Below are 27,544 nucleotides of genomic sequence, written 5' to 3'. Positions count from 1 at the left end.
GTGTTTTTAGAGCCCCAAAGCTCTAGGAGAAGCTGGAAGCTGTAGGCTGCTTATTCCTGCCCGGGACAAGGTGTTGCTTCCACCCTTGGTGGTTTTCGCATTGGAGAAGTTGTAGCTGAGCCCCAGCTGGACGAGGGGCCAGGCACATGATTTATGACAGAGCTGCAGCTCGTTGTGCCTCCAGCTGGCAACTCCATAACAAACATAACTCATCTGTCCGGCCTGAGGCTGCTGGGAGCGCCAGATAGACAGGGAGAGGTTGCACAGGGAGGAAATGAGTGTAGGTGTCAGGGCAAAACCCCCCCGAGGCACTGTCAGATCAGGAGGAAGGGAGCCCAGAGCTCTGGGGGAGCTGGAAGGGGCTCGTTTCCTTCGAAGCTGTTCCTCGGGAAGCTTTACTTGGACTTTCTTTCTGTGCTGCATTCATCCATCCCTCCCAACACCCAGCTGCCAGTTGCACCTGCAGCAGTGCGATCACCCAAGCCTTCTTTTCCAAGCTGCCCCTGTGCTCTTGGCTCTCCCTGCGTGTCCCGTGCTTGGTGTCTTGGTGGCATCCGCTGCATTTTACCCACTTTTCTACCCATTTTTCTTGTGCTGCTCATTTTCTGTGTGCACACAGGTCAGAAATCCTTGTTCTGCTCCTCGCTGAGCCTCGCAGCCATTAGTCCAGACCTGGGCTGTAGATAAAAGGCTTCCCTGAGAGGCTGGCTGCTGCTGCTGCTGCTCCTCGGATGCTGGTGTGCCTCCTCGTGCTCGAGCCAATATCAATATTCAGCCAAGGCTACGGGGAAGAAAATCATTATAGTGCACCAGTTCCTCCTCTCTTCTACTTAGTGAGGAAAAAATCATTTGGGCAGCAGGTTTGGGAGTAGGCTGTCGTGTGCTTTTAGGCAGAGACATCATCTGAGTCCTTCTCAGGATGAGAACTGTCCCGAGCATCCCAGGCAGGTGGCCAAAGCAAGGACCTCCTGGCTAAATGCTCCAGAAGTGGTCTCGGAGCAGCACATATCCCTGCTGCAGGAAACAAAACCACCAGGACTCCTGTTCCTGACTGCCCCATCCCAGGCTCTGTCCCTGGTATTTGTTCCCTTGCTGCTCCCCCTCACCCATTTCTCCCCCCCCAGGGATACAGCACCCATCTGTCCTCCCACTGCCTGTACATCTCCCCCTTCCCAGCCTGTGTCCTGGTCTGAAGGAGATGGGAATTGCCTGTTGGGTCCCACGGAGCTAGCGAAGCATTTGTATGTTGACCTGTGTGCCAATCGAGAGTCAGCATTAGCCTAATTCATTAAGCCATTAATGATGCTAAAGCATGTAAAGTGCATTAAAAGCCTCTTTTTAAGCAGCAAATTTATCCCCTGGCTTTAAGGGTCAGTGAAAATTGATATGCATGGTGTTTGTGCTGCTGTGGGATTTAAGAGCTCTCACACAGTGCTGGCCGGTGCTGCCCTCCCCTCCCTTCAGGAGGTGTTGTCCATACTTCATATTTTACATGAATTAATACAGTTTTGGCCATCTTTGTAAATAAATGGCTGTGTATCTATGAGCGTGCTGAGTGGGAACAACTGCACCTGGAGCAGGAGAGCACAGCTTGGGGCTCTGGAGGGAGCAGGATGCCCCAAAACGATAACCAACCCCCCAGGCTCTGCCCCAGCATCCCAGCTCACCCCAGCAGCCTCCCTGCCTTCCCCCAAGGAGAAATCCTCCCGCACCCTGCACGGGAAGGCAGGGAAATGCGTCCCACAGCATGTGCGTGGCTTGCCGTAACTATTTCGGGCTCTCTGCACACCCCAGCAGCTGTCTCCCTTTCAATTACTCATTTTGCCGTTCAGAGAACACGAGCTGCAGAGGAAGAGGCATCATTTCTGCTAGCACGGGAGGTCAGGGGATGGGAAGAATTCACTTCTCTGAGGTAAGAGCCAAAAAAAAATGTATTCAACGCTGACGTGAACTCCGGAGCTTTGAAGTAATGCAGGAGCAAGCCAAGTGAATGTACTGTATCTTAGTATAATATAAGGCAATCAACAGCAATAGAAAAGTATCTTAAAACTGGATATTGATTTTCTGCCCAAGAGAACCTGTGTCAGCGACTTCCCAGCTGCAGCCCCGTGCTCGGGTGGCGCAGGCACGGGCAGCAGCGATGCTCTGGAGTCACCCCCCTGCCTTCCCTAGTGCTCGGGTCGGTGTGGAGCAGGAGAAATGAGACAGAGCTGCTGCAAAAGCATCAGAAGCAGAGGTCCCATGCCATCAGCCTGGAAACATCATTTTAAACGAAGAACCACTGTACGGCAGGGTCCCCGGCTGCTTTCTAATTTATAATCCCCTTACCTCTTGGTCTGGAAATGCAGTGGAAAACCTGCGAACGCCATTCCTTTGGAGAAAGCTTTCTCCCAGAGGCACGACCGTGAGCATCCCCAGACCAGCAGAAAATGCAGAGGGCTTCTTGCCTTGGAGCAGTAACCTCTGAGAGCTGCTGGGCTGCTCTGCTTCTCCTGGGACTTGCCACCAAGGCCGTTACGCACAGGAGAGCTGGGATGCACTGTGCCACCCTCCTGTCCCTCCTGCCTGTCCTCGTTGCAGCTTTGTGGGCTTACTGAGTGGCAGGGGCCTTCCTCGGAGCAGTGGGAGATGTAATTAGTTGGCAAGGCGTAATTAACAGCAGGAGGCAGGTCCTTGGTTTATCAGTCCGTTGCTCAGCACATGAAATCTCCATGTTTCCAGCAGGCTGACAACAGCAGTGGGCAGCTTTTCCCAGCCCTGTCTTTTCCATCTCCCAGGTGCCATACCACGAGGCACCAAGCATGGATAAAGATGTGCACCGGTAGGATGGTTCAACCTAAGAGTAAAACCCCCAAGGTATCTCAGAAGAGCAGGGGACATCGGAGGGAAGACTCAGATTTTGCTTTTTCTCCTTACCCGAGGGTATGAAGCCTGGGGGCAGGATGTCACTCGGAGCATGCTGCCATGGGCAGCAGGACTGTATTTCATCTTCTGCAGGCCTCAACACAAAATTTAGTGTCAGACTAAAGAGTGCACTCACGCAAGCCACCATGGAAGAGGTAAATATACTCGTTTTGCTATTACCTTGCTAACAACCAACCTGTGCCATCCTGGCTCCGTGTTACAAGGCTCTCAAGCCCCCACCGCGCTGCGCAGGTCACTCAGGACAACGCAATGAGGAAAAAAACCATCATTGGAGGTTTTTCACCAGCTGGCCCTGCAGCGAGGGGCAGGCAGGGAGCAGAGCCTGGTCCTGTGCAGCACCGTGCCCCGCTGGCCCCGAGCAGCCCCCAGCCTGGCTGCTAATGAGCGGCCCCAGGGCTAACGAAGCCCTGATCCCGGAGGCAAATTATTCAGGCTGCAGAGGCTGCCTGGGGAACTTTATTTTTAGAGGATCCTCTGAATTATGCATGAAAGCCAGGGGGAGAAGGTGGCGTTTAATAGGAAATTGCCCCGAGGGGCTGCACCAACCCCTTAATGTGGGTACAGGGGGGTCAATGGGCACCTGCGCAGAGCAGCTCTGGCAGCAGCGAGGGGCTTTGGAGCATCTCCAGGTGGAGGGGAGCATCCATGGGGCAGCATCAGCCCTGCCAGGGAGCTCTGGGCAGACCCCACAGCAGGGCACAGGGCAGGGGGAGAGGGGCTGGGGGGCTCAGCTGGGGCTGGTGGTGGAATGAGTGAACATGTTGCTAGGAGACACCAAGTTTTGGCTCCATAATTCATGAGGGCTCTGCAACGAGGTGAATAATTTAGGGGTGCAGGGGGCAGGGGGAGAGGTGGGTAGGAGGCTTCGGAGCCCCCCTGGCCAGCCCCAGGGGTGCCACGGAGCCAGGATGCTCCTGAAAAGCTGAAGAAGCGCAGATCTCCTCCTGGGGGTCTTTTCTATCTCAGGCTCACCTAAACGACGTTGTGTTTGGCAAAGGGTTTTCTCTCCCTCCCCAAAAATATTATGGCTTCTAAGTCATAATTTTAAGCAGAAGCGGTCCTGAAAGGCTCCAGTGATCCGTTAGAAATGTTTCGTTTAGAAATCAAGCTACATTTAAATAAAGACAGTAAGTGCCGGGGAACAAAACCGATGGGTTTGCGTCGGAGTCGTGCTGAGTGCTTTGCTCAATGCACCATAAGGATTTAAAAAGAAAAAAAGCAAACAAAACACACACCAGTCACTGAACCAGGAAGAATTTATTTATTTTTTTCCTTCTCGTCACAGCTCCGCTCAAAATACATCTCTGAGACTAAGTTTAGGGCTATAACCTGGCTGATAACACACGCGTGTTTGGATGCTCCCATAAATATGGGTGCAATGGCCATGTCTGAGGCTTTACCCAGCCTGTGGTCCAGTTTTACCCATCCGTGTGGGTAACCCCACAGCAGGCAGGCTCACATCGGGCTGCCCTGCTGCGTAAGACCACAGGCAGCAAGAAAAGGATGCCAAAAGTAGGAGGGAAAGAGAAATCTTCCCTCGTGCCTTTTAAGAGAGCCTGGTGCATCGATTCTGCGGGGAAGAGCCCTGATCACTGGGTAAGACCTGGTGCTCATCAGCATTCAAGAGGAGGAGCGCTGTTTGGAGCTGCCTCGGCGTGTCGCGAGCCAGAAACAATTGGAAGCAAACAAGCAGAGTTTGATTTGCTCCGAAATGAAATGGACGTTGGCTGGGGACGGCTTCCCGGAGTGCCTGGTGCTGCCTGAGCGGCGAGGCCAAACAAGCGAGCTGCTCACGGAGCAGCGAACAATATTTTTTTAGCGCTATCGCTTCGCCCTCAGCAGAGGCCTTGGGACCACGGGAGGGTCAGGTGTTGTTTCCAAAGCCATCGGGCTTGGGAGCGTGATGGGAAGGAAGATCTCTGCCTCCTGCAGCCCCAGCTGTGCAGGGCCCTGGGAAATGGCTGAAATACAGAGAAATGAGGTTTCCAGGAGCTTGGCAAACAAACCGGTGACCTGAGGGGGTTTGGGTACCCAAGAAGCCAATTCTCCCCAACCTGCAGCGTTACATCCTTCCACCACAGCCCTGATGAAGTGCTGGGCCCCAACGATCTGACCTTTTCCTCGCAGCACAGCTCTGGGGCTAGAACTGCCAGAAGCTCCTCGCAGCAGCCGGGGCGCAAATGAAACACAACGAGAATTGATGTGCTTTGGGCAGGGCCGTGGCAGGAGCTGTGCTGTGCTGGGCACCACGAGCAGCAGGGCTGGGAGCACGGCCGAACCGCCGGAGATTTTGGGGCAGGGAAATAGATCAGCTCACGGTTTCCAAAAGGACAAAGATCGGCTGATCTCAACACCCCTTCCTTGCACACAGCGCGCAGTTTTAAGACACGGCCACATTACAATGATCTACAGGCGCTCTTGCTGGAGCCCTGCCACAGCCTGGCCGGGTTCCTGGAGGAGTTCGAGCCCTGCAGAGGCAGCAGCAGCACCACCACAGCTCCCTCTCTCCCTTTCAGACCCCACTTTCCTCCTCCCGAGGCTCCTTCGAAGCGGGCACCCCCTGTTCGGGGCCGCATCCCGTGCCGCCTGTTGGGCGGTGCTGTTCCTTTCACAGCAGTAATTACTGCACGCGGTGCCTGCCAGTTACCGCGCTCCCTGGTAATCCAAACCTCCACTTGGAGAGCTCAGGGCGTCTTCCTGGCTCCCTGGTAATCCAAACCTCCACTTGGAGAGCTCGGGGCGTCTTCCTGCTCCTCTCTGCGTGGGCACGGCGCTGTGACAGATGGGTGGGCTGCAGCGAAACGCGGCACTGACTCACAAAATCCCTGCAGGGGCTCCGGGGGAATTTCGCCTCATCCCCGCGGAAGGCAGCGTGAGCAATCCTCACCTGGACCCTCCTTGCACGGGTGCCAGCCCCAGGAAAAGCGGGCATCCTTTCCTGGATGTGGCACGGGGAGCCCAGGTGGGAGCAGGGCTGACGGAGCCGGGGAGGCGCCGAGTGCCCCCACGGCTCGCGCCCGACACTGCGGCTGTCTGGCCACAGGTGCCTGCGTTTAATTAGGCACTGCAGCACCGCGGTCGTTTTAATTAAGCAAAGCCAACTGCTTTTGCTGGACGCGCTGCTGCTGAAACTCCCAGGCAATTCTCTGTTTCATCTCCCACACCTTTCAGTCTGTTCCCTCGCCCTGCAAGCAGGCGCTGGGCGGACGAAGCCCTCCCCAGGTGCTGAAGCAGCCCCATGGGGACACCAGGGTGCCGGACCCCCTCCCACCAAGGGCTGTCCTCAGCCTGCAGCGTTGGGCACGGGGGATTTCTGGGCACAAGGAGGCCACCAGGAGCACGGCCCACGGCTTCACCTGACAGCAAGAGGCAGCAGGAGCGAGGAGCATGAAATACCGAGCGCGATTCCCTCCTCTCTCACAGCTGATGAGGAAATAAATTGCCAGAGCGGCAGCTTTAAGGACTCGGGGTAGTCCATTTCCATTATGGGCTAAGCAATTTCATCTCAAGCCGTACATCTTATTTAACATATGCTCTCCCACGGCACGCTGAGGCCGCTCCATCAGGATGCAGGGGGCTGCTCTGTGCCCTGGGGGGCTGCCAGACCCCCCAGCTGTGCCAGCAGCCCCCTCCTGCAGCCTCCCCACCTCCAGGGCTGCTGTGAGGACTTCTCAGGTGCCTCCTGAGAGCCTGGGCCACGTCCTCAGTCCTGATTCCAGCCCTGAGCCCTCCCCAAAACCCCGGAGCTGCCCCAAAGCCCCCATGGCAGCATTGGGAACACAGATCTGCCAGCTCCTGGGGGCACCAGCAGGACCACGAGCAGCTCCGTGGAGGAAGCAAGAGAAACAGCAATGTATGCACAGACCCCGTGCTTTAAAGGAAGCCATCAGGGCTGCTTAATCTGTGAGTCCAACCCTGCTTAACTTTTTTTAAATGACTCCCATAAAGGCAGCCGTTTCGAGCACCCGCGCAATATTGTGTAGATTCAAATCTCATTAGCTGCGTTCGCGTTAATTAGATTCATTGTGCGCTCGATGCTCCGCTCTTCCTTCAAGCTTTATCTTGGAGCATGTGTTCATAATTAACCCAAATTTAGTGTGTAGTTAAGGCCACTTCTGCAGGAAGGGCTCTGTTCCTGCTGTCCCCGGGGGCAGGCTCCTGCGCTTGTCACCCGGAGCTCCGTAGGGGAGCAGGGACGTGGCCAAGGGGGCTCGTGCTCGGCAGCAGGCAGCCAAACCCAGCTCAAAAGCTTCACGTGGTGCTGTTTGGGTAAAACTTTGAGTCTCATTGTGCTTCAGCAAGTCTTTAACTCATGTTTCAACCCCCAAAGACTTTTTTTTTTGGGGGGCGGGGAATGTAAAAAATTCAAGTCAAATTTGATTCCATTCCGTTTCGACAAATTTTGACTGATTCAAAATGACTTTTTGAAGCAGGAGGAGGGAAAGGCAATAAAACCTGCTGGAAGCAGCCTCTCCAAGGACCGCCCTGCTTGGTGCTGTGCACCAGCTACATCACCACGGAGCATTTTGTCAGAAATTTCCTGGTGCTGGGGGCACGGCACGGGGGCTGCTCGGGTGCTGCACCACCCAGCCGGCTCCTCAGCTCCCCAGGTTTTTTATTTCCCCCTTTCTGATGGATCGCTGGGCGATTTCTCTTTGCTCTGGAACAGGATGCACAAAGCTTGAAGAATGGTGCCGAGAGCCATTTCTCGTGCCAGAATAACTCAATTTTATTGCAATGCTCTGCTGCGAGCTGCGCTGCCTGGAAGCCGCTGTGGGATGGGAACCTCTTGGTGGGGGGTACCAGAGGATAAAACCCACGGAGAGCTTTGGGGGCTGGCAGGCTGTGAGGCTGGGAAGGGCAGCACATTGCTGCTGAACCCTCCCCGTGATGTGCTGGGCACCGCAGGGGGATGCTGCTGCTTGCAGAGCTCCTGCCACTGGCGATTCCTCGCCCGGCCTGCTTCTCTGCCCCCTAACTTATTTTTTATTGGCGTTGGGCAGCTCTATGTTTCTTAAAACCCAAATGTCACGCAACGCTTGAGTCAAGTGTCTCGCAGAAACCTGGGAGGCTAAATATAGTTAATTTGCACAGTAACCTTCGCCAGCCAAGCCAATGAGCAGGAGCAATCAAGCCACAGCCGTGGTTGTGCACGACAGGGGAGCCCAGGGGCCGGGCTTTCGGTCTGATAAGGCAGCCACGGAGGGGAGAGAGAGCAGAGGAGCTGGGGGGGATGTGGGCAGCCCCCAGTGCTCGTACTGGGAGCCTCCGGACAGTTTTGGGAGGCTGCAAGCCTTCCCTGCGAGAGGTGGGGTGACACCAAGGGAAGGTGATGCCCTTCTCGTTGCCACAGCTGGAGGCTGCCTTGCCTCGGGCTGCTCACAGCGCTCTTCCCTCCCCTCTAATAGGATTTGGGAGCTTAGCCACCTTTGTGCAATAAGGCCAGCTCACCCCCGAGCCTTTCAGGCATGGCTGCTTGGCTGCCTAAGAGCCTGTAAGGCTGCTAATGAAAAGGAATTCTGCCTGGAGCTCTGTGTGCCTCGGGAGGGATGGCCACCCGCGGGCACCGCCACCGCTGCGGCACAAGCAGGGCACGGGGCTGGAGCCGTCCTGGCTGGGAGCAAAGGAGGTGTCAGTGAATGCCTGGTTGTCCTGCACCCAGGGCCTGGCATCAATTCTGACCTCACAGATGCCCATGGAGAAGTTCATGTTTTATTTAGTCCTCTTGGAGCGCCTCCGAAGCAGCGTTTGCTCACCCCCAGCTCCGTCGGTTCCTCGGCACAGCCTGGTGGTTCGCCAAGCCCTCCGTACCCAGCCCCGGTGCTGCAGGCATCCGACCTCTTCCCTGCGAGCGCTGCTGCTCCCAGAGAATGGTCTTTTTTAAAAAAAATAATAATAAAAAAATGAAGCATGAGATTATTATCATAAGGGCTGCGGCACGTTCCCCACGTACTGACACACAACATATGGCAGGAGGTTGCCTCCCTCTAAATAATTCAGGCAGTTCATCGCCACTGCGATTTTCTGCGCCCTCCCTGGGCAGCGACAATTCACCACCTCCCTCCCCGTGCCTGCTCCCGGGGAGCTGGGCAGGAATACCAAATGTTTTGTGGGCCCAGCTCTGCCCATCACACCAGCTAATTAGCCCTGCTAATTGCGCGGGGAGCAGCTGGGTGGTTTGTCTTCTCCTGGTGCTTTTTGGGGCCCTTCCCTGTCCCGTCCAGGCAGGGAGGTAAGAGACAGGCAGGGAGAGCAGGCAGGGCTCCTCTGCCATCCCTCTGTGGGTGCGAGGATGCTGCGAGGACACGTGTCCCACAGGTGAGACCGCTCACCCGAGAGAAGAATTTATTAGTCCCGGCATGGAAAATTCCTTCAAGGAAAGAGCATTCATTGAGATGCAAATTCACCATCCTCTGTGCGGAAAATGAGCTCATTTTCCCTGCACAAAGCACCGGTAACTTATTTGTAAGAGCGCCGCTGAACAGCAACACCTCCAGCTCCCCAGGAAAATTAGTGCCCATTAGCAGGGAGCGGGTGTGGGAGCAGGGAGCAGCATCCCGGGCTTGCCTATCCTTGGGATGAATGGGCAAGGAATTAACACCATCGAACTTTTTCTAATTCGCCCATTTTTTGTTTTCTGGGGAACTTTAAATGGGTTTTTAATATAAAGGTCTGGGCTGCAGCATGTGAATTGGGAGCCTCGCGGGGCGCTCACCAACATTTGGCTTTGAAAGAAAAAATGTGCCTGGGCGAAGCGCGGAGCCTCGCGGTGGGGGAGGTGAGGAGGCTCTGCTATATGCTGCTCGGTTATAACCACGATCTAATTATCCCATGAATTCGGTGATAATGGAGCTAATGCCGACTTATTTAAGGTACCGCTGACGAAAAGCTCCCTTAAACAAGCAGCGCTCAGGCCGCGAGCTAAGTGCCGGGGTGTTGGGAAAGGCCAGATTTGTGGTTCTGGTGCCACTTTAATTCTGCTCCGTGTGCACTGAAATGAGAGAAAAGCCCCAGGAGGAGGAAGTAAGTGATCGTTTAACTAAACACTGCATCGTAATGTAAATGGGGGCAGAGCCAAGGTCAACCTGACTTCCATAAAACCGGCGTTTCCTGATTTCTGAAGCTTGAGCTTGAAGCCTTTTAGCGGAGGCTTTGGCAGGGTTTTCCAGCCTCTTTATTTAGGTCTTCCAAAAGAAAAAAACAAATAAAGGGGAAGGAGGAAAGATGGGAAAAGGCTTTTGGTGGCAGTGCCACCCCATAGTGGCACCCAGGGCACCTGGTGGGCACGGTCAGCTCCCTTGGTGTGAACCCTTGATTGACTCAGCTGGGTTTTGGGGTTAAAAAACTTCAGGTGACGGATCCATCACATCAGCCACGAGTTCTCGTTACCCAAATTGCTCCTCTGCAGCCCTGGGCTGGAATAATTTATCTCCTGAGGCCATCAGCTGTGGTTTAAGCAGCTCGGAGGCACCCTGTCCTGGGGCTGTGCCACCTCCCTGCCTGGGCCATGTTGCTGGAGCCCTTCCTTGAGCCTTCCTCCCTCCTGGAGCCTCCCCTCTTCCTCACCAACTGGGGAAGGGACCTGCACTGTGGCTGGGCACCTGCGTGGCTCCGCAGCCCTGCCTGCTGCAGGTGGCAACGCTTTGTGCCGAGGGAGCTGCCCGTGCATTATTAGCCATATCCCATATGGCATCCTCTGTTATTTTGCCACTGATTTGGAAATGTTTCTCTCTATCGACTATTGGCTACCGGTCCTCACATCAGGTGAAAATGAAGTGGGAAGTATTCTTGCCAGCAGAGGAGCGGGAGGAGTAATTAGCAATAAAAAAGCAAAATTCACCAACAGCCAGAACGGGAAAACAGACAGCAATCGATGTGAAACGCAGGAAATTGATCTGGGAAGAAAAAGCAGTGAGCTGAAAAAAAAATATCTCTGGTCTGAAGGAGCGAGAAAGCAGCAAAGGGGAGTTTTTAGGCTTGGTGCTCTGAAGGAAGAGAGGAAGGGGGAGCTGGGGCTGGTGGCCCAGAGCTGTGCTGACATGGAAAGGCAGCGGCTAGTTCGGGTTGAGGCCAGGCAGGTGCTCAGGTACAAAGTGCTTTGGGTGCCTCCTCCCTGCCCTGAGCATCTCTGCCAGCTCAGAGATGACAAAAAGCCCCAAAAGACAAAAGAGCATTTTGTTTTCCCTCCTCCTGTTGGAGGGAAGGCGAGCTTGCTGTGATTTGTCTCCGCATTCCTCTTGGCTGCGAGGGAAGCGCTAAGAAACTGCTGTGCTTTCACCAAATGCTCCCACCCTGCCTCCCCCTCCCGGTGCCGTAAGAATATATTGCTTGACTCGGATGGTTTGCGTCCTTCTGACGGCAGCGGCGGTGCCTGGCAGCCTGCCCAGGAGCCCGGCTTCCCCCGGTACCGGCAGGAGGCACGGTGCTGTGATGGCATGGAGGAGAGGGCACAGCAGGAGGTACCCGGCCAGTGGCACTGGTTATGGCAGCAGGAGCTGGGCACCGGCCCCTCACTCATTTTTCTAATGTGATCAAGGTCTCAGCGTCCTGGGGCCTCTCTGTGCCGTTTCTGAGGCTCCTGGTGGAGCAGGAGCAGGATGCGTGACCGGCAGCCACCTCCTCGGACAGCTTCAGACAGGGACGTCACCCCCGGCGCCTGCGGAGACAGGCAGCCGCTTGCAGGCACGGAGCGATGTCTCAGAGGAAGCATTGCTCTCCTGAGGCCCACTTTTTCAGCAGCAGCTGTGAAATCCAGCCATTTTTCCCCCCTTCTGTTTAAGGAGGTACCGATAAAAAGCCGGCACGGCACCGCGCCGCGGACCCATCTTTCAGTTTAGAGGAGAGCAGGAATTGCAGCATTTGCTAAGAAAGCCACCATCCGAACGTCCAGGCTCTGAAAAGAAAAGCATTTCCCTTGAAAACAACAGCTTTCATCGCTGTTAGCTGGGGGAAAACCACGAGGCTCGCTGCGGAGAGGTTCCCAGCCTCCTGGGAGTGCCAGCCCAGGCTGGGTGCCCAGGGACCCGCTGTCACCCTCGTCCCCTGCCCGGGCACCCAGCCCTGGCCCCTGCCCACCCTCCAGAGCAGCCCGGACAGCCTGGGTAATTGGCAGCTAATTGAATCCTCTCGTAATTACCTTTCCCCTGGTAAGCTTCCACCCTGGAAGGCTGTGCGGTTTGGGGCTGAGAGCAGCCTCTGAAATTATCAGTGCTAATTCCCTATGGCTCTGTTTATTAGGCCAGAGGACTTCCCCAGAGTAATCAAACCCAGACAGAAATCGCATTAAGCCCGCAGAACAAACACGGGTGTTTGCAGCACAAAGCCCTTCCTGTCTCATTAAGATCAATTAGGTTGTCTTGAGCAAACTTTTCCCCCTTCTTTCTGCTCCGCCTGGGCCACCAGGCCCATCCTCCTCCTAAGCAAGCACAGCAGCAGATCTGAACATGAAAAATGCCAGCACATCACCAAAATCATTTCCAGCAGGCCAAGCAGAGCTGGCTGCAGGGGTGAGGCCAGCAGGGCACGCAGGATGTGTCCCCGTGCCCTCTCCTGCCCACCAAGGAGCACATGTGAGGTCCCCTCCCCGGTGCCAGGGCTCCCCGGCAGTACCCCCATGGGTGCAGAGAGCAGCATCCTATTCCCACCAAAATTCAACATGGGAAGGTTCCTGGAGGGCTTTCCAAATTGTGCCAGGTTCATCTGGAAGAGGAGGTTCTCGTTCCCAAAGGAGAGCAGCCCGGCACAGGAGTGCTCACATGCCAGGCAGCTCACAGCTCCTGCTGCTTGGTATCCCCCCCCGCCCCCCGCCACAGAGAGAACAGATTTGCGAATGTTTGCGAGCCAGGAAATCACTCAGAGAGGATGTTTTGGGGAAACGACGATGTTTATTCAACGGGGAGGCTGCTTGTGTATTGCTTGGGGGTGGAAAGGCAGAGGGAGGGGAGCTGCCCCCGCCAGATCTGGGAGCCACGGGAGAATCTGCTAGGATTTCTGCTGGAAGGCAAATAACACGGAGAGCCTCCAGAGATTGTTTGGCTTCTCAGAAATCCTAACACGTGAGGACTAGAAAATAAACTGTAAATTCAGGGAATTTACAAAGCCCCAAAGCCTCTCCTTTCCTCTCCTCCTGGTGCTCTCATGTGCAAGAGTGCCCATGGGGGCAGCGCCAGACATCGGGGGGGATGCCACAAACCACAGGTTTGTGGGGGATATTTCAACATTTAGGATTGAGCAGAGGATTTAGAGGCTGGCTCTGCCCTGGCACTTCAGGAAGCCATGCAGGAACAGGGGGAGAGGCAGAGGGAGGTGCTCGGGGTGGGCTCTGTCAGCCCTGGGCTCTGCACCTGCAGGGAGCCCCGCCGGGGGCTGCGAGGGGTGCCTGCAAATTCTCGGAGCCACCGACTGAAAAAATGGAGGGTTTGCAATAATTATTTTCAGTAACTGACCAGCTTTACGGATGGGTGAATAATATTCGTCGGGTAAATTATTCATGATTTATTTCCACTGATCAGCAAATCAATTAGCTTCAATTATTCCTCCAGCTCCGGCAGGATCAACGGGCAGATTTATGGCATGGGCGACGAACTAACGTGTGTTTCCGAACAGGGACCCGTGAAATCCTCTCCCCTTGTTCCAAATCAGCTCAGCTGAACCGAGGCTTTGATTCATGGTCAGACTCCCCAAGCTCCTGCCCTGAGCAGGGAGGAAGCAGAAGGAGAGCACGCGATGGAAAAATGGGAGGAATGGGAACAGAGAGGGGTGACGGGGTGGGAAATGGAAAGAAGAGGGCGAGAGGTGACCAGGTGTGCGTGGGGTCAGCGTGGTGACACACGGAGCTCTCTGGGTACAAACTGCCCTGGTGCGGCCTGCTGGGAGGCTGCATTTCTGCAAATTAACCTCTACTGATACAATTCACCCTGCGAGCACTCTTGTGCCGAAATTGAGGAGCGTTGACAATATTAAGCCGCACAGTAAATGCAAGTGAGAGTTATTAAACTAACAAATAGATAAATTAGCATAAGGGCTGGCTTTGCCTCACTGGAGTAGCAACCTCGGAGCTGTGTAAGTGTGGCATAATTCAGCACGAGTGCGCTCAGTGACCGGCAGCGCGCGGAGAGGTCTCCAAATTGTCCCTCTCCGCGAGCCTTCGCAGCGCGGATCTCTCGGTGCTGAGCCGTGAGGCCTCCCTGCCGTACCTCACCGGGTCCCTCTGAGCAGTGCTCCTTAATACAGCTGGGAATTGAGGCTGCGGCTGGCCTGCCTAGATAAAAAGCAGGTCCAGAGGTGGGAGGGCAGTGGCTGTGCACCAGGCACAGCTCCTCTTCCCACGGTGATGTTGGAACGGGTGCAGGAGCAGCAAAGCACTCCAGGGGAAAGCATCACAGGCAGTTGGGCTGATCTGGTTAGCGGATTAAGCTGATATTCCCATAAACACACTCGGTGCCTTAAGCTGCTTGCGCTCGGCTGCCCGAGAAGGGTCCCCTGCTCCCGGTGGCCCCATCCATACACGCAGGGCACACACACATGGCTTTGTGAAGCAACTGCAAACGCAGCTGAGAATGTTGTCTTCACACTTGGAGGCCAAAACTCTCCCCGGGAATCTCACGAAGCATCTCACGAAGCAAGCGAGCTGTTTGGTAAAGCGATGGGAAGTTACCCAAAAGGAGACATTCAGTGCAAAATGTCAGGGGGTGTCGCTGCCCCTGCGTGCATCGCTGCCGTTTGGCCATGGGTAATTAATGAGCACTAATGAGCAGCAGCAGGTCTGCGGGGGAAAGGACCCCCCTGAGTGCACAGGTGCCTTCCCTCGGCTGGGAAGGCACCAGGTGGGGCTGGGAGGGGGCACGGGGGGGCTGGAAAAGTGACAATAAAACAGGGCTTGGGGCAGCCTGGGCTTCCCGGGGGATGGAGCAGGATCTTTGCTATGGGTGGGATGTGCTGGGGGGGGGGAAGGCCGAGCAGCCCCCTCCATCTGAGGCTGGAGAAGGGCTGAAGACAGCTTTGGGGCTGGGGAGGCTCTAGGACGGACCCGGGACAGGCCCCCTGCTTGTGGGGCTGCCGAGAACAGGGACGGGGATCCCCAGCTGTGAGCTGCCCCCCACCTCCGGGGGACCCTCCGGGGGTCGCTCCCAGCCTCTGGGGGCGGCGATCCCAAGGACTGGAGACAAAATCCCCGAGGTTTAGGACCGGCGCCGGGGCCGGCATCCCGCAGAGCGCTTCCCACCCCCGGGGATGCTCGAGCCGGGGGGTGCCGGGGGTTGGAGCAGCGGGCTCGGGGGCGGCTCCCACGGCCGGGGGGGGGCCGTCTCCTCCCGGCGAAGGGGGGGCGATGGGGGCAGCCCCCCCTTTCCTTCCCCAGCGCCCCTCCCCGCCGCCCGCCCCCAGCGCGCCTCCCGCGGCCGGCGGAGCGCGGCGCGGTGCGGGGCCGGCGGGGCTGAGCGGCGGGCGGCCGGGGGGGGGCTCCGCGGCCCCCGGGAGGGCTGGGGGCAGCCGCCCGCCCCCCCTGCACCGCAGCCGGCACCCGCATTTCCACGGCGCCCACTGCAGCATCCCGAGCGGGCCCCGCAGGTAAGGCACAGATCGGGCGGCTCCGGCTCCGGCACGGCTCGGTTTTGGGCATCCCGGCTCGTTTTAGGGAGAGGGAGGAAGGGGGGAAGCCTCCGTCGCTGTCGGAGCGAACTTGGGTCTGGGGTGCGCGCCGTGGGAGCTGGGGGTCCCCCGGGGTATGGTGAGAGCATCCCGCTGCTGCTCGGGGTGCTGGGCGCTCCGTCCCGCCGGGGGGGGGGCTGTGGATAGGCCTCAGCTGGAGGGTGTGGGAGCTGAGCCTCGTCCCTGTCCTCTCTGGGGAGTCTCAACTTCCCCCAGCCCCTCCTCATGGTGGGGAGTGGGGTGGGAACTGTGCTCAGGGGGAAGGATGCTCGGGAGGATGCTCTCGGCGCTGCGAGCCCTTCCCTTTCACAGCCACAAAAAGCGGGGTGGGGGAAGCAGCACAGCCTGGGGGGCACTGCCCTGTGCCCCCCTGGGGTGCTGTGATTGCCACCTTCCCCTCTCCCAAACCTCCCCCCAGCGTGGATGCAGGCGGTGCTGGGGGTCCTGTTGCTGCTTTCCCTGGGTGAATTCTCCCGGGAGCTCTCCCCATCCGCAGCCCCTGCCCCTTTCTGTCCCCATCCGTGGGGCAGTCGGGCTTGGCGTGGCTTGATGTGGGCGTGGGACGTGGATCCGCAGCGCTGCCCAAGCCCCTGCGGGAGTTGTGCTCAGCCCTGCGTGTCCCCTGGGTGCTCCCCGCCTGGAGGAATTTGGGGGACAGAGTCCTGGCGGGGGCACAAGGGTTCTTGTGTCCCTTGGGGGGGGGTCTTGCCAGGAATCTGGGTGCCTCTTTGGCTGTGTGCAGTGGTGGAAGGGCAGAGAGGATCCAGAATGCCTTCTAGATTGTGGTGGGAAGGGATATTCAGGATGAGCTGGAATTCCTAAGTTCACCATAGTGTCCCCAGGGCTGTGGAGATGCTGTCTGATAGCCACGCAGTGCAAAATCTGGGTAGCACCATTTGGTGTTGTATCTGGTTAAGGGGGGACCCTCAGATGATCCTGGGAACCCTTGGGTGGTCCTGAGCCCATTGTAGTGCCCAGACCCCCCCCCATCTGCCCAAGGCTCTTGGTCCCGGGGTCCTGCACAGCTCCTCGGGCTGCCAGCACTGATGCTGTGCCGGGTTGCAAAGGGAGGGATGCTCATCCATCCCTCTACCCCACAGCCACCCGAAAGGGCAGCACGTGCCCTCTGCCTCTCCCCTGTGTGCCTGGTGGGTGCAGAGGGTGCCTGTGCTCGTCTGCAGGAACGGAGGTGGATGCAGGGGTCTCATCTCTGCATGCGAAATCCTCCCCCAGAAATCCCCTTCCCCCAAGTATCCGTGATGTCGGATGAAACAAGCTCGGATCCTGCGGTTTTAGGGCTCTCTACAGGTTTTGCAGCAGCTAACGGCAGATCGGGCTGAATATAAAACGTTTTTTTTTCCTCTCGTTCCCAACGCAAAGCTTTTGCTGTCGGAATGAAAACAGATGTTGGGCTGCCTGTTTCAGCCAGTTTTGCAGAAAATCGCCTCTGGTTGAGACACCGGCAGTACTCGGATCTGAAGCACCATCCTGTTTACCTCTGTGCCTTCAGAGCAAAACCATCCCTAACCTGCCCTGCGTGCGGCACAGCCGGGGTTTGCCCGAGGAGCTGTGCAAAGGGAACCCAGGGGAGCACAGCCCTGTCTCCCCGCAGCAGGAGCAGGCGGTGGGATGTCCCCGGGAGGGCTGGGGACAACCTCACACCCGCCTTGGGGAGCAGCACGGCTCGCCGAGTTGTTCACCACGCAGACCTCAAGGCTTTCCTGCCCCCGTTCTGCTTTGGCGAAGTGACAGATTGCTGCGTGCTGCCTGAGAGCACAGCCACTGCGGTGGAGCTCAGCACCCCCTGCTCGCTGCCAGAACCTGAGGGGGGCTGCACGGGGCAGGTTTTGGGGCAGGTTTTGGGGTGAGGGGCTGAGCCCACCGCGAGCAGCAGCGTGGCCGTGCCGAATCGGAGCCGGCTGGGAAGCGCGCTCTGCCTTCCCGAGGATGCTTTGACAAGTAGCTTGGTGTGTAAACGGGGATTTCTTCAAAACTTCTGGGAGGAGCAGCTGGCAACTGAGGAGCTATGTGGCAAAAATGTGTGTGTGTGTGTGTATTCCAGTCTAAACGGGGAAGGGAAAACATCCAGAGTTACGGAACTAATGCAAATCGAGTTGGCTTTCATCTCTCCCTGCAGCATCCTCTGTGGAAGATATTTGCATTTCCCCAAAGCCAGTTCTTCCCTACCTGTCCCTCCAGCAAACCCGGAGCCATGGAGCAGGGGAAAACCTTGCAAGATTTGGGGCATCTCTCTGCACATGGAGAGAGGTGAACCCAAATCCCTGGGAAGGGGAGCTCTTAGCCCAGGGCAGCAGGGCTGGGCAGACAGGGGATGGAGGTGGGGGCAGCAGGGGGCTCTGCACACCCCAGCACACATTGGGGGTGCTTTTGGGTGCAGGGTGGCCTGGCATCACCCCAATCCGATGTGCTGGAGCCCTTCGTGGCCCCCTCCTGACACCTTTTGGGGCCGGGATGCGCAAAGCGCTCCAGATTTGCAGGGAAGCCTCCATCCAGCTCAGCAGAGCCACGAGCAAAGCAGGATTTCGTGAGCACTCCAGCAGCAGCTATTAGCTATGCTAAAAGGATTACCAGCTCTGCAGGACTCATCAAGTGTTTAAAACACAACTCGAGCATCAAAGGCGGCTCTTACAGGCTCGCATTTTCACATCAAGTAACTCCGAAAATTCCTATCCAACTTAATTAAAACATCCTCTAGGCTCGTTAAAAGCAGAAAAAACAAAGGCTTTTCTTGCTTTCCTTAAGCACCAAGCTATTTTTTAAGTGAGGAGTTCACAGAAAAGTATGCAGGCTTCTTTGTAAAAGATCCACCTTTGTTGAAGCCTCCTGTCCCCAGACCGCTGTGTCTGATTAATCTCAGGCTTTCCAAAAAGGAAATAAATATGGTTCTTTTTTATTTATTTATTTTTTTATTTTTTGCTGGCTAGGGACCACAGAAGAAAGATGAAAAAGGGAGAAGAGCTTTGTAGAGAAAGTTAGATAAGAGGGTGGGGGAGTGTCAAAAGCAGACCTATAATGGGAAACAAGGCGCTGGAGTGCTGGGGAAGCACCTTTCATGCAGTGTGCCCTGTACCTGCAGACCCCTTCCCCAGGGAGCACGGCGGAGCATCCGACCCTCCTGGATGCTGTTTTTGGCACCTGGGCAGCCTGGCAGCATCCCCACCAAGTCCCCTGGGCCACCGCTCGCTGCTCCTGCTGTGCCCGGTCTCGCTGGTGTTGGGTCTGCCCAAGCTCCAGCACGCGTCCTCCTTGGCACTCGCTCTCCTCTCCCTGCCCTGAGTCTTTATTTCGGGTGCCCCAGGGAGCCTTAAAGCACACCGAGAGGTTTCCAGGAGCTGGCTGGTGGTACTGAGGCTATGGGCACGGCCAACACAGCGTGCAAACCTCAGTAAATGCTGTTGGAAAGCTCAGAGGCCTCGGACGTTTTAGCGTTTTATCCCATGATGTTAATTTTTGATGGGTTTGATCAATAATGAATTAGCCTCCAAAAAAAAAAAAAAAAAAGGAAAGAGAGGATTAGAGAGCTCTTCTCCTTCCTCTTGTTTGTGGGTCAGCTTGATTTCTTCCTCTTGAGTGTCCTGTGTAGCCAGAGGGTGCCTGGAAGGGCAGCACTGACAAATGCCACCGGGAACAAAGCTGCTTGGGCTGTGTCTCGCTGAGAATACCTGCAGCACGCCTCGCCTCTGTCCTTCCCACCTGGGCATTTCTGTTTTGTGGCAGACAGCAGGACTCGAGCAGAAAACGTCCTGCCCCTGGGGACCCCCTGGGCTGTCCCTGGGGCCATGGAAAGCCGCAGCCGTGCAGGGCTGGCTTCGCTGCTCCCTGCTAGCGAGTGGCAGCGCCTGGTGCCCTTGTTCTCAGAGCAGGCTCGGGATGTGGAACACAGGAATTAGGAGTAGGCAGGGTTTTTACATCAAGTATTTATAGCACCTTCCTCTCTTTGTGTCTAGACACAGCTATAAATGAGGCAGAGGGCTATTACCTAGGAATAAAACTGCCGAAACCAGCCCCGGAGAGCTTGTTGCTGTATTGCCAAGGAGCTGGGAGATTCCTTATGATGAATGTAACCATACCCAGGGCTGGAAACTCGCCACAGCTGGGTACTGTGTCAGGGGACACGCTTACAATGTCCCTGCCACTCGCAGCATGGACCGAGCATTAACCACGGTCTCTCCCCAGCCCTTGGCTAAAACAGCCTGGTGATCGCCGACGTGGTGTTTGTCATCATGGGTGGAGGAGAGGGGAGGAGAGGCAGTGAGCAGAGTCCTGACCGTGCAGCGGGCTGGGAACCTGTGCCTCCCATGCCATCGCTGCCCCCTGTGCTGGGGGAAATGCCTGGAGCCGATCCCAGCACCCCCAGTCCCCATCCCACGCCTGAGCTGTGAGATTTCGTGCTCAATAAATAGTGGGGGAGGCTCTCCTGGATGCAAATTCCTCTCTCTGATCCCTGCTCCCACCACATCCAGCACAGTGGGGTCCTGCTCTGTGCCTACGGCTTTGCAGCGCTGTCAGAATACCAGCACAGGTAATGAAGGAGAGGATGGGCTCCCCGGACAGATGCCACAAAGCAACCCAGTGGGAGCACAAAAACCACAGAGGCAGCTCGTCCTCGTGGCTCAGGCACCTGCCCCGTGGGGGCTGAGCGGTGTGGCAGGGGCTGTCTGTGAGTCCTGCAGGCTGTTTTTCTGAGCGCCGACCTCTCAAACCCCAGGGATTTGGGGTTCCTCCTCCTCTCCCCTGCATATAGCCCTTGCATATAGACAGTGCCGGGGCTGAGACCCCTCAGGCAGGACCACAGACCTCTGGACATTGAAACAGAGCTTTCATCATGCCATGGATGCCCCTTGGGATGTGTGAATTACCCTTCCAAAATTCTGCCTTCATCCGCATGGGATCAGCTGGGGCTGGGACAGAGGGCTCCCAGACACCCCTTCCTGGAGCTGCAAACATCTCAGTTTGCCTCTCGTCATAAAAACCAAGCGGACCGGGCATGGAAGCGCAAAGGAACAAGGAAAGGAGCGTCAAAAACCTGCGTGCACGCCACCAGCCTGCGTGGTGAAGTGAGCACAACACGGCTGAAGTGGTTCGATGGCACACGGCGAGCACCCCCGTGACCCTGCGATCGGTTTGTTACTGAAATCCGGGAGGATAACTGCCTGGTGAGATAAAACCAGTGCTCGTCCACTCAGGTGCACGCTGCAGAAAAATTACAAGGTGTGCAGCTGGTGATTGAGAGACAGACCGGGGAAATAAAAGGAGCAAAGGAGCATCTGAAGGCGGCTGACTGCCCTTACTTGATTTTAAGGGCATGTCTGTTTTTCCTCAAAATGCACTAATTCCCCAAAACACACTAATAAATTATTCCTGGCTCTTTTAAGGGATAATGACCTGATTGCTATCAGCTGGCACAGGGGCTGCTTGGGGCCAGGCACGAGCTCACCTGCCTCCGTGGTGCAGCACCTATAGAAGGAAGCATGCCCTTGCCCTCCTGCCTTTTCTCCGTGTGTTTTGGGGCTGGCAGGGCGAAACCCCATGTCCCTGGGGATGTCTGTGCTGGAGCTTCCCCTGCTCCTCTGTGCCAGCAGGGCTTCTCCCCAGAAATGGGCCTCGTAAGTGCCCAGGATCTATTAAAAGCTGCTCTCGTCTGCCTCCACGAAGAGCGCCGTTGGGAATAGAGCGACGCCTCTTGGATGTGAGTAAATATTGGCCTCGAAGGAACTCGCTGATAAGGGGAGATGAGTTATCAACAGCTGCTTAACCTAATATTACTGCCGTACGAGATAACACGGGGCTTTTGCAAGAGGTTAATAACTGGAGGTGGAATCCATCACCACGTACCAAGCCACCTGACAAAACGCAGCCTTAATTTTTCCCCTGGAGCTTTATTGGAGCTGAAGCAGCACGTAATGGGGAAACGTGCTCGTGGGTCAGGCTGAGGGCGATGCTGTGGGGTGTGAGCGTGTTCCCCTGTGGTTTTAGCTCCTCCAGAGTGGAGGGGCCAGCAGGGCACCATGGTCTGCAGGGCTCTCCCTGCTCCTGGTGAGGCTCGTCCCCTGTGCTGGGGGGTGGTGGACAATCCACCAAGTCCTTGGTGGTGGCTCCTGGCAGGAGCTGGGCTGGCTTTTCTGTGCTCCTGGCTTTTCTGTGCTCCTGGCTTTTCCGTGCTCCTGGCTGCCAGCCCCCGCTTTATCCAGCAGCCCACATTGCTGCTCGGCAAAGCTGGCTGCAGATGCTGGGATGGCAGCTGCCGTCCTATTGATCCCTGTGGGGATGATGAGCCCAAATGAAGCCCCTTGGGAAATCAGCACGGAACATAAAAATCTGGCTGCAAGGCAGGCCCGGGCTGTGACGGCTCTGCAGATACAAACCTGTGTGAGAGCCCAGCTGTGCAGGGCGTCCGCAGACAGCCACCTTTGGGGATGCACACGGACATCTCCACAGCTCCCCGCCAGCCCATTGCACTTTTCCTTCCCTACAGCCAAAGCATCTGCAAGCAGATCCAGATCCTGTACCTGTGGAGGGGAGAAGTCCTCAGTTCCCCTGGGTCTTCTTCAGGCCAGCCCTATTAAACTGCTCATAGCGTTACCTCCTCACACAGGCACAGCTCTGGGGTCTCGTTAGTCCCTCCAGTTCAGAAGCTGACTATCCTTAATATGGCTTTTTATGGCTTTTTTTTTTAGTTTTCCTTTATATATGGCTGCTTCCCCTGAACCTTTCCCCCGACCCTCTTTGTGAGCCATGCGGTGTGTGAGCATCCCCTCTCCCTCCCCACGCAGCAGGCAGAGCAAGGCAGCGAGCAAACCCAAACCACCAGCTCCTGGTGCCTGTAGCAGTTACAGACCCTCAGCCTGCCCTGCCCTGGGGTGACTTTTTGCTTCCCTGCAGCAGCAGCACAGGCAGGTGACTTAGGTGAGTTTTCCGTACCCCCTTCTTGTGTTTTTTGTTTTTTTTTTTTTTTTTTTTTTTTTGGGGGGGGGGGTTCTCCTTTGGTTTCTTAGCTTTTCTCATCTTTGCCACAGAAGTCATCACATGCAATCACCAGCAAGGATTTTGCCTCCCCTGGTGCTGAGTGTGCTGGTTTTTGGCACCCATCCTGCCTTGTGGCCGAGGTCCTGGTGGTCCCGTCCCCATGGAGGTGCTGTGTGAGGGGAGATGTGAATGAATCCCCTGTGCCCCGTGTGAGCAGGCTGGGCAGAAAGCCTCTCAGCCCTCTGCAGACCGTGCCTCGAATGCAAAGGAGGAGAGGCGTGTTGCTTTGAACTCGTCTGCATGCACAAGGAAATTTTTAGTTTGAAAACTGCGTGGCAGCTGATTTCTTTGTAAAAGCAAAATAAAAGAATACGGGGAAAAAAATAGCAGAGGCAAATGCAGCAGCCTCCATCCATCAAAGGATGCTGGAAGAAAGGGGAGAAGTGGCTCCCTTCATTTGGATTTGGGATTTACAAACCCGAGGTCACTGAGCTCAGGTAGCACGGGTCCTGTTTTGGGGACTCGATTTACATCAGCCTTCAGCTGCCCAGTGTCAGCCCAGCACCAAACCAGAGCTGACCAAACCTCCTCACTTTGAAAAACTGCTGGAAAATTGGGCTTGCAGGTGAATGGCTGTGACTTTACGAGGCAGCTGCCTTCCTCGGTACTGTTAGATCATTCAGGATCAAAAATCAGAACGGGGGTATTCGGGCCTGAAATCCGGGCTTTGGCCAGAAGGAGCTGTAAGAAGAGGGCTTCATTTCTTTGTGAGGCGGAGGCTGTGCTTCTGTAATGGTGTGTACCTGTGCAACCTCCCCCCCGGTGCCTTCTGGTGGTCTTTTTTTGCCTCGTTTCGTTGTGTTTAATTCAAGGTGCCTGCGAGCTGCCAGCCGGCTGCTGGGCTTCACGGGCTTGTCCTGGGAAATGCCTGGATAAAGGTAAATGAAAAAGAAGGGGGCCGTAAGGGGCCAGCGTGTGGCACAGGGTGTTATTTATAGGCTTCTCCGTGGCGCTCATCACCATGGCAGCTACGAAGGTCGGTGCTGGCGGCTGTGGAGAAATGCCACGGATGTTTTTAGGGAAGCACGTGTGAGGGGAGACGTGGGGCAGTGGGATTTAGGGAGCCCTGTGCCTGGGCGCTGGCAGCTCGTGGGGATGCTGGGGGTGACACTGGTGCCCTCTCTGCTTGGGGCTGGCTCGAAGCCTTGTCCTTCTGCTTTCTGAATCCGTCCCAGCTCCTTGTTTGCTCTCGTGACAGTGCTGCCCTTTGCCTCATGCAGCTCCTCTCCCTCGCCCACCTTAATGCCTGGCTGCGTTGTGCAGTGCTGCCCCCAGCCCCTTTCTCTTCTCTCTCCATCTCCTTGCTTGTGGCAGGTGTTTTTTCCCCTCAGTCGGTGCAGGGCTGCTTCTGGCTCCTACAACTCCATTCGGGAGCTCCTCTTTGCACAGTGAAGACGTAGGCTCCCTTTTTGCTCCCAGACTTGTATGCTTATCAAGCTTTCTGCAGCAGAAAAAAGATTGCCCGGCGATTCAGCCTGCTAGCTAGGTCACGGATCCGCGTATACGTTATGAATGGCAGCTGTGTGCACGTGCCCTAGGCTTTAGCCAGGCGTATCAGGCAGTAATAGGCGTCGGGATGAAAATAAATCTTAATACCAACTGCCCTCTGTGAAGCAAGTGCTTATTTTACATAAAAACTAATTTTAGGACGTCAGGACTGTAGCTGATCCACTTTATCTCCCCATGCTTAAGCTTAACGACGTATAGCCTTGCATATAGATATAAATGTGTTTGTACACGCGCTCTTTTTATGATTTTTTTTTGTTGAATTTGAGCGTCCCGGTTACCCTCTCAGTCAGCAATCTCTCTGCTCTCCAGCGATCCTTTTCTTCCCTGCGTAGGCACAGTCGTGCCAGCGCAGGCTCCCAGCCCTGCAATATTAACATATTAATATTAATAACGCCATTATAATTGGGGCTGTTTCTCTGGGCAGCAGCAGTCAGGAGGCACCGAAGCGTGGCTTTAACGCTGGCTTCCAGCAGAGCTGGGGCTGGCATGGACAGGGGGCCGTGATGGGGCGCAGGGCAGCGTGCCCCAGGAGTGCTGGAGGGAGCGAGCACGGCAGTGCTGAGCTGCTCCGGCAGACCCACAGCCTCCAAACGCGCTGTGACAGGGGATTAAACTGCCTGCACGCCCTCTGATGCCCACCGGCAGAGTTCAGGGAAGGCCAGAGACTTCTAGGGAATGCTCCGAGGGATTTAGGATGTGCTCAGGTTTTAAAGCACTCTGGGAAAAGTAGCAGAGAGCTTTTGCTTTTCAGAAAAAAAAAAAAAAAAAAATTGCTTTTCAGCATTTTGCTTTCCTGCCTTTTCCCTTTTGCTGAGAGTCTGAGCCCATTTCTGCAGCTATATTAACTTTCAGTTCACCTTTAAGCGGGGTTTCCTCCCCCTGCATGCTCTTTTTTCCTGTTCTTTGCGTGGTGTCAGTGAAACCTGCAGAGCCTCCTTGCCCTGCGCAGCTCCAGGTGCCACCGGGGCTCTTCCAGTTGCACGCGATGGCGATGCTGCTTGTGGCCACACAGTCCTGGATGGGCCTTGTGGTGTTGCCAGGCGTATTTATTCCTGGTTTAGCTTTGAACCCGAGCCTGTCTCCGCCGTGCTTTGGAGGTGTTTTTTGCAGGGGCTGGGTACGGAGCTGGTGCCCACGGTTGTGTTCGCAGCCGAAGGGCAGCAGGCTCCCGGCTGGCTGCGGCGCGGCTCTGGCTTGTGCTGGGAGGCAGCGGGAAGCATCTGGCACTCGTGGCTGCAGAACAAGGCTCTAAACGAGAGCCAAGCAAATCTTACAGGCTCTGGAGCCAGCAAGCGAAGCACAAGGCATGGGTTTGGATCGCTTTCTAAAATATTGCCATGATCATGAAGCAGTGAGTGAATAATCCATCTCGGGAGACCCAAACGCTTGGGGCTGGGGGTGTGTGAGGTGGTAACATGCTGCAAAATGCCTTGAAGAAGCACATTTCCATGTCCAGACCCCAGAATGAGGGATGGATCAGGGTGAGGTCTGCCCTGGCCAGGTGGCACGGCATGGAGATGGCGCGACGGCTGCTTGGTCAGAGCATGGTGCTTCCTCTGTCTGGGCTGGACACCTCGACCCACTGAAATGCTCTCAAATTATAAATCAGCTGCCTCCCACAAACACCCTCCTGCTTCCAGCCTCAGCCAGCCCCATGACTGCAGGGCTTGGCACCGCCAGCGAGGGCGCAGGAAGGGTCGGCTCAGGGGGGTCCCACAGAGCCCCCAAATCAGACCCCGTCTGTGTGAAGTTTCCTTGGCACGTGCGTTTCGGGATGGACCTGGGAGCAGGTTTTATCCGAGCTCTCTCGTCTTTCATCTTCAATTAAAAAAGTTAGGATTGTAACATCCTGTAATTGCCTCTGCGCTCGTGGAGATCTGGGAATGGTAAGAAAGCCCCCGGTGGCTCATTGAGCACCTCGTGAATGTTCTGCCTGTAAGCAAAGCTCGCCGCCTTACATTATAAAGATATTTAGGTCCGATTCTGTGCTGGGGTGATAATTTTACGAGGGATTTTCATACCTTTTGGATGCAATAGGCAACGGATCATTACCTTTTTTTACACTTAATTGCTTTTATCATCCCGAATTATTCTGCGTTTAATGATAATAAAGCACTTCTGTTGGGGAGGCCAAGCGCCACGTATGGTTTGTCTCAGGCTGCTGCAGCACAACTCCTGGGTACGTTCTGCAGTCCCGTGGGGATGGCAGAGTCCTGGGGAGCAGCAGCTCGCCCAGTGCAGCCTGTGGCCGAGGGTGCTGGGGAGGAACTGGCCACATTTGGCAGCAGCTTGTGCCCACAGAGCTGGGCTCAGCTGGGTTTTGGGGCAGCCTGCCTCGCTGCAGCCCATGGTTGGACACTCATTCCGATTTTTCTGGAGTGAGCTGGATGTAGGAAATCCTCTCCCTCCAGCAGCCTGCCTCCTGCCACGCTGGGCTAGCCCCTCTGCTGCTGGCAGCCTGGCTTCAGCCCCAGCAGCCGCTGCTCCCTCGTTGTGCTTCCCTCGGCTCTCCAAGAATGCCATTTCGGGTGGCCTTCTGCAGATTTTAAGCAAGGGAACTTGTGTCGTTCATGCATTATTTAGTAAGTCTTTGTAGATGCTCTGAGCCCGCTGCTGGCATCGATGGACTCCTAGTGATGCTTATAAGCTCATCAGCAGGCGCCGTAATTGATGGCCATTGATAAGCCATCTGCTGACCCTGTGGGCCCCACGAGAATTGATTAACTATTCATTAGAGCATCTAGAAACCGCTTACAAACCTTTTATAAACTATTTATCAGTGAGCTAGGACCGGTTTATCCATCACTGTTCAGGGCTGTACAGCGGAGGGGAGGAGGGGGACAAAGGGCCGGCATTGTCCTGGCTGATGGTGGAGAATTTTCTGATGTTTTGCAGAGCCTGTTGGTTTAGCTAAGCAGGGGCTGGCGAGCGCCCAGCAGCAGGTTTTTAATATACTATCGGGCTAAACTTAGAGGAGAGGACGAGCAGGCTTGCATGTTGCTTTGCTTCTAGCAGGCTAAGATTAAATTACCCATCCCATTTTCCTGCCGTGAGTGTGCAGGAGGATGCAGAGCCAAAGGGAACAGCTGCCAGCAAGAGGCAGTTGGCTGCTGGATGCTCTCAGGCAGCGCTCCGATTCCTGGTGGAATTGGGGGTGGAGTGTGAGGCTCAGGTTCAGGGCTGGCATCCCAGCACGGCCAGAGCATTTTCTGTCTTCTGCCGCTTCCAGAGCAGGAGGTGAGGGATGGTGGAGAGGCCGTGCTCAGTTTTGCCTTCATAAATCTCTTCCATGTGCCCAAAGATAAAGATTAAAATAAGGCGGTGATGTGCAAAGTGCAGGTAAAGAGAGGAGGACGGAGCCTTGTGGCTGCTTCCCCTCCTCTGCTGGGATGGGTGACGTGGAAAAGGAGGGCGA

General features: G+C 55.9%; 1 protein-coding gene across 8 annotated transcripts in view; it reads left to right on the top strand.

Moving 5' to 3' along the window:
* Positions 1 to 1,998: 1,998 nt before the first annotated feature.
* The window catches only part of TMEM121 (transmembrane protein 121), a 35,286-nt gene continuing 9,740 nt past the window's right edge, over positions 1,999 to 27,544 (top strand). Inside the window, exons 1-3 of one of the 8 annotated variants that reach the window (XM_084527045.1) lie at positions 21,028 to 21,283; positions 22,371 to 22,500; positions 22,611 to 23,498. The gene's annotated coding sequence lies outside the window, so the exon portion shown is untranslated. Of the gene's footprint in view, positions 3,060 to 14,638; positions 14,657 to 15,383; positions 15,493 to 21,027; positions 21,284 to 22,367; positions 22,501 to 22,610; positions 23,499 to 27,544 lie in introns of those variants that run through there. The other 7 variants (XM_084527044.1, XM_084527043.1, XM_084527049.1 and 4 more) reach the window with 7 other exon arrangements.

This window comes from Aythya ferina, assembly GCF_964211825.1.
Source record: "Aythya ferina genome assembly, chromosome: 8".
Lineage (NCBI taxonomy): Eukaryota > Metazoa > Chordata > Aves > Anseriformes > Anatidae > Aythya > Aythya ferina.
Note: the sequence above shows the minus strand (reverse complement) of the source record. Positions and strands in the feature narration are given on the sequence as shown.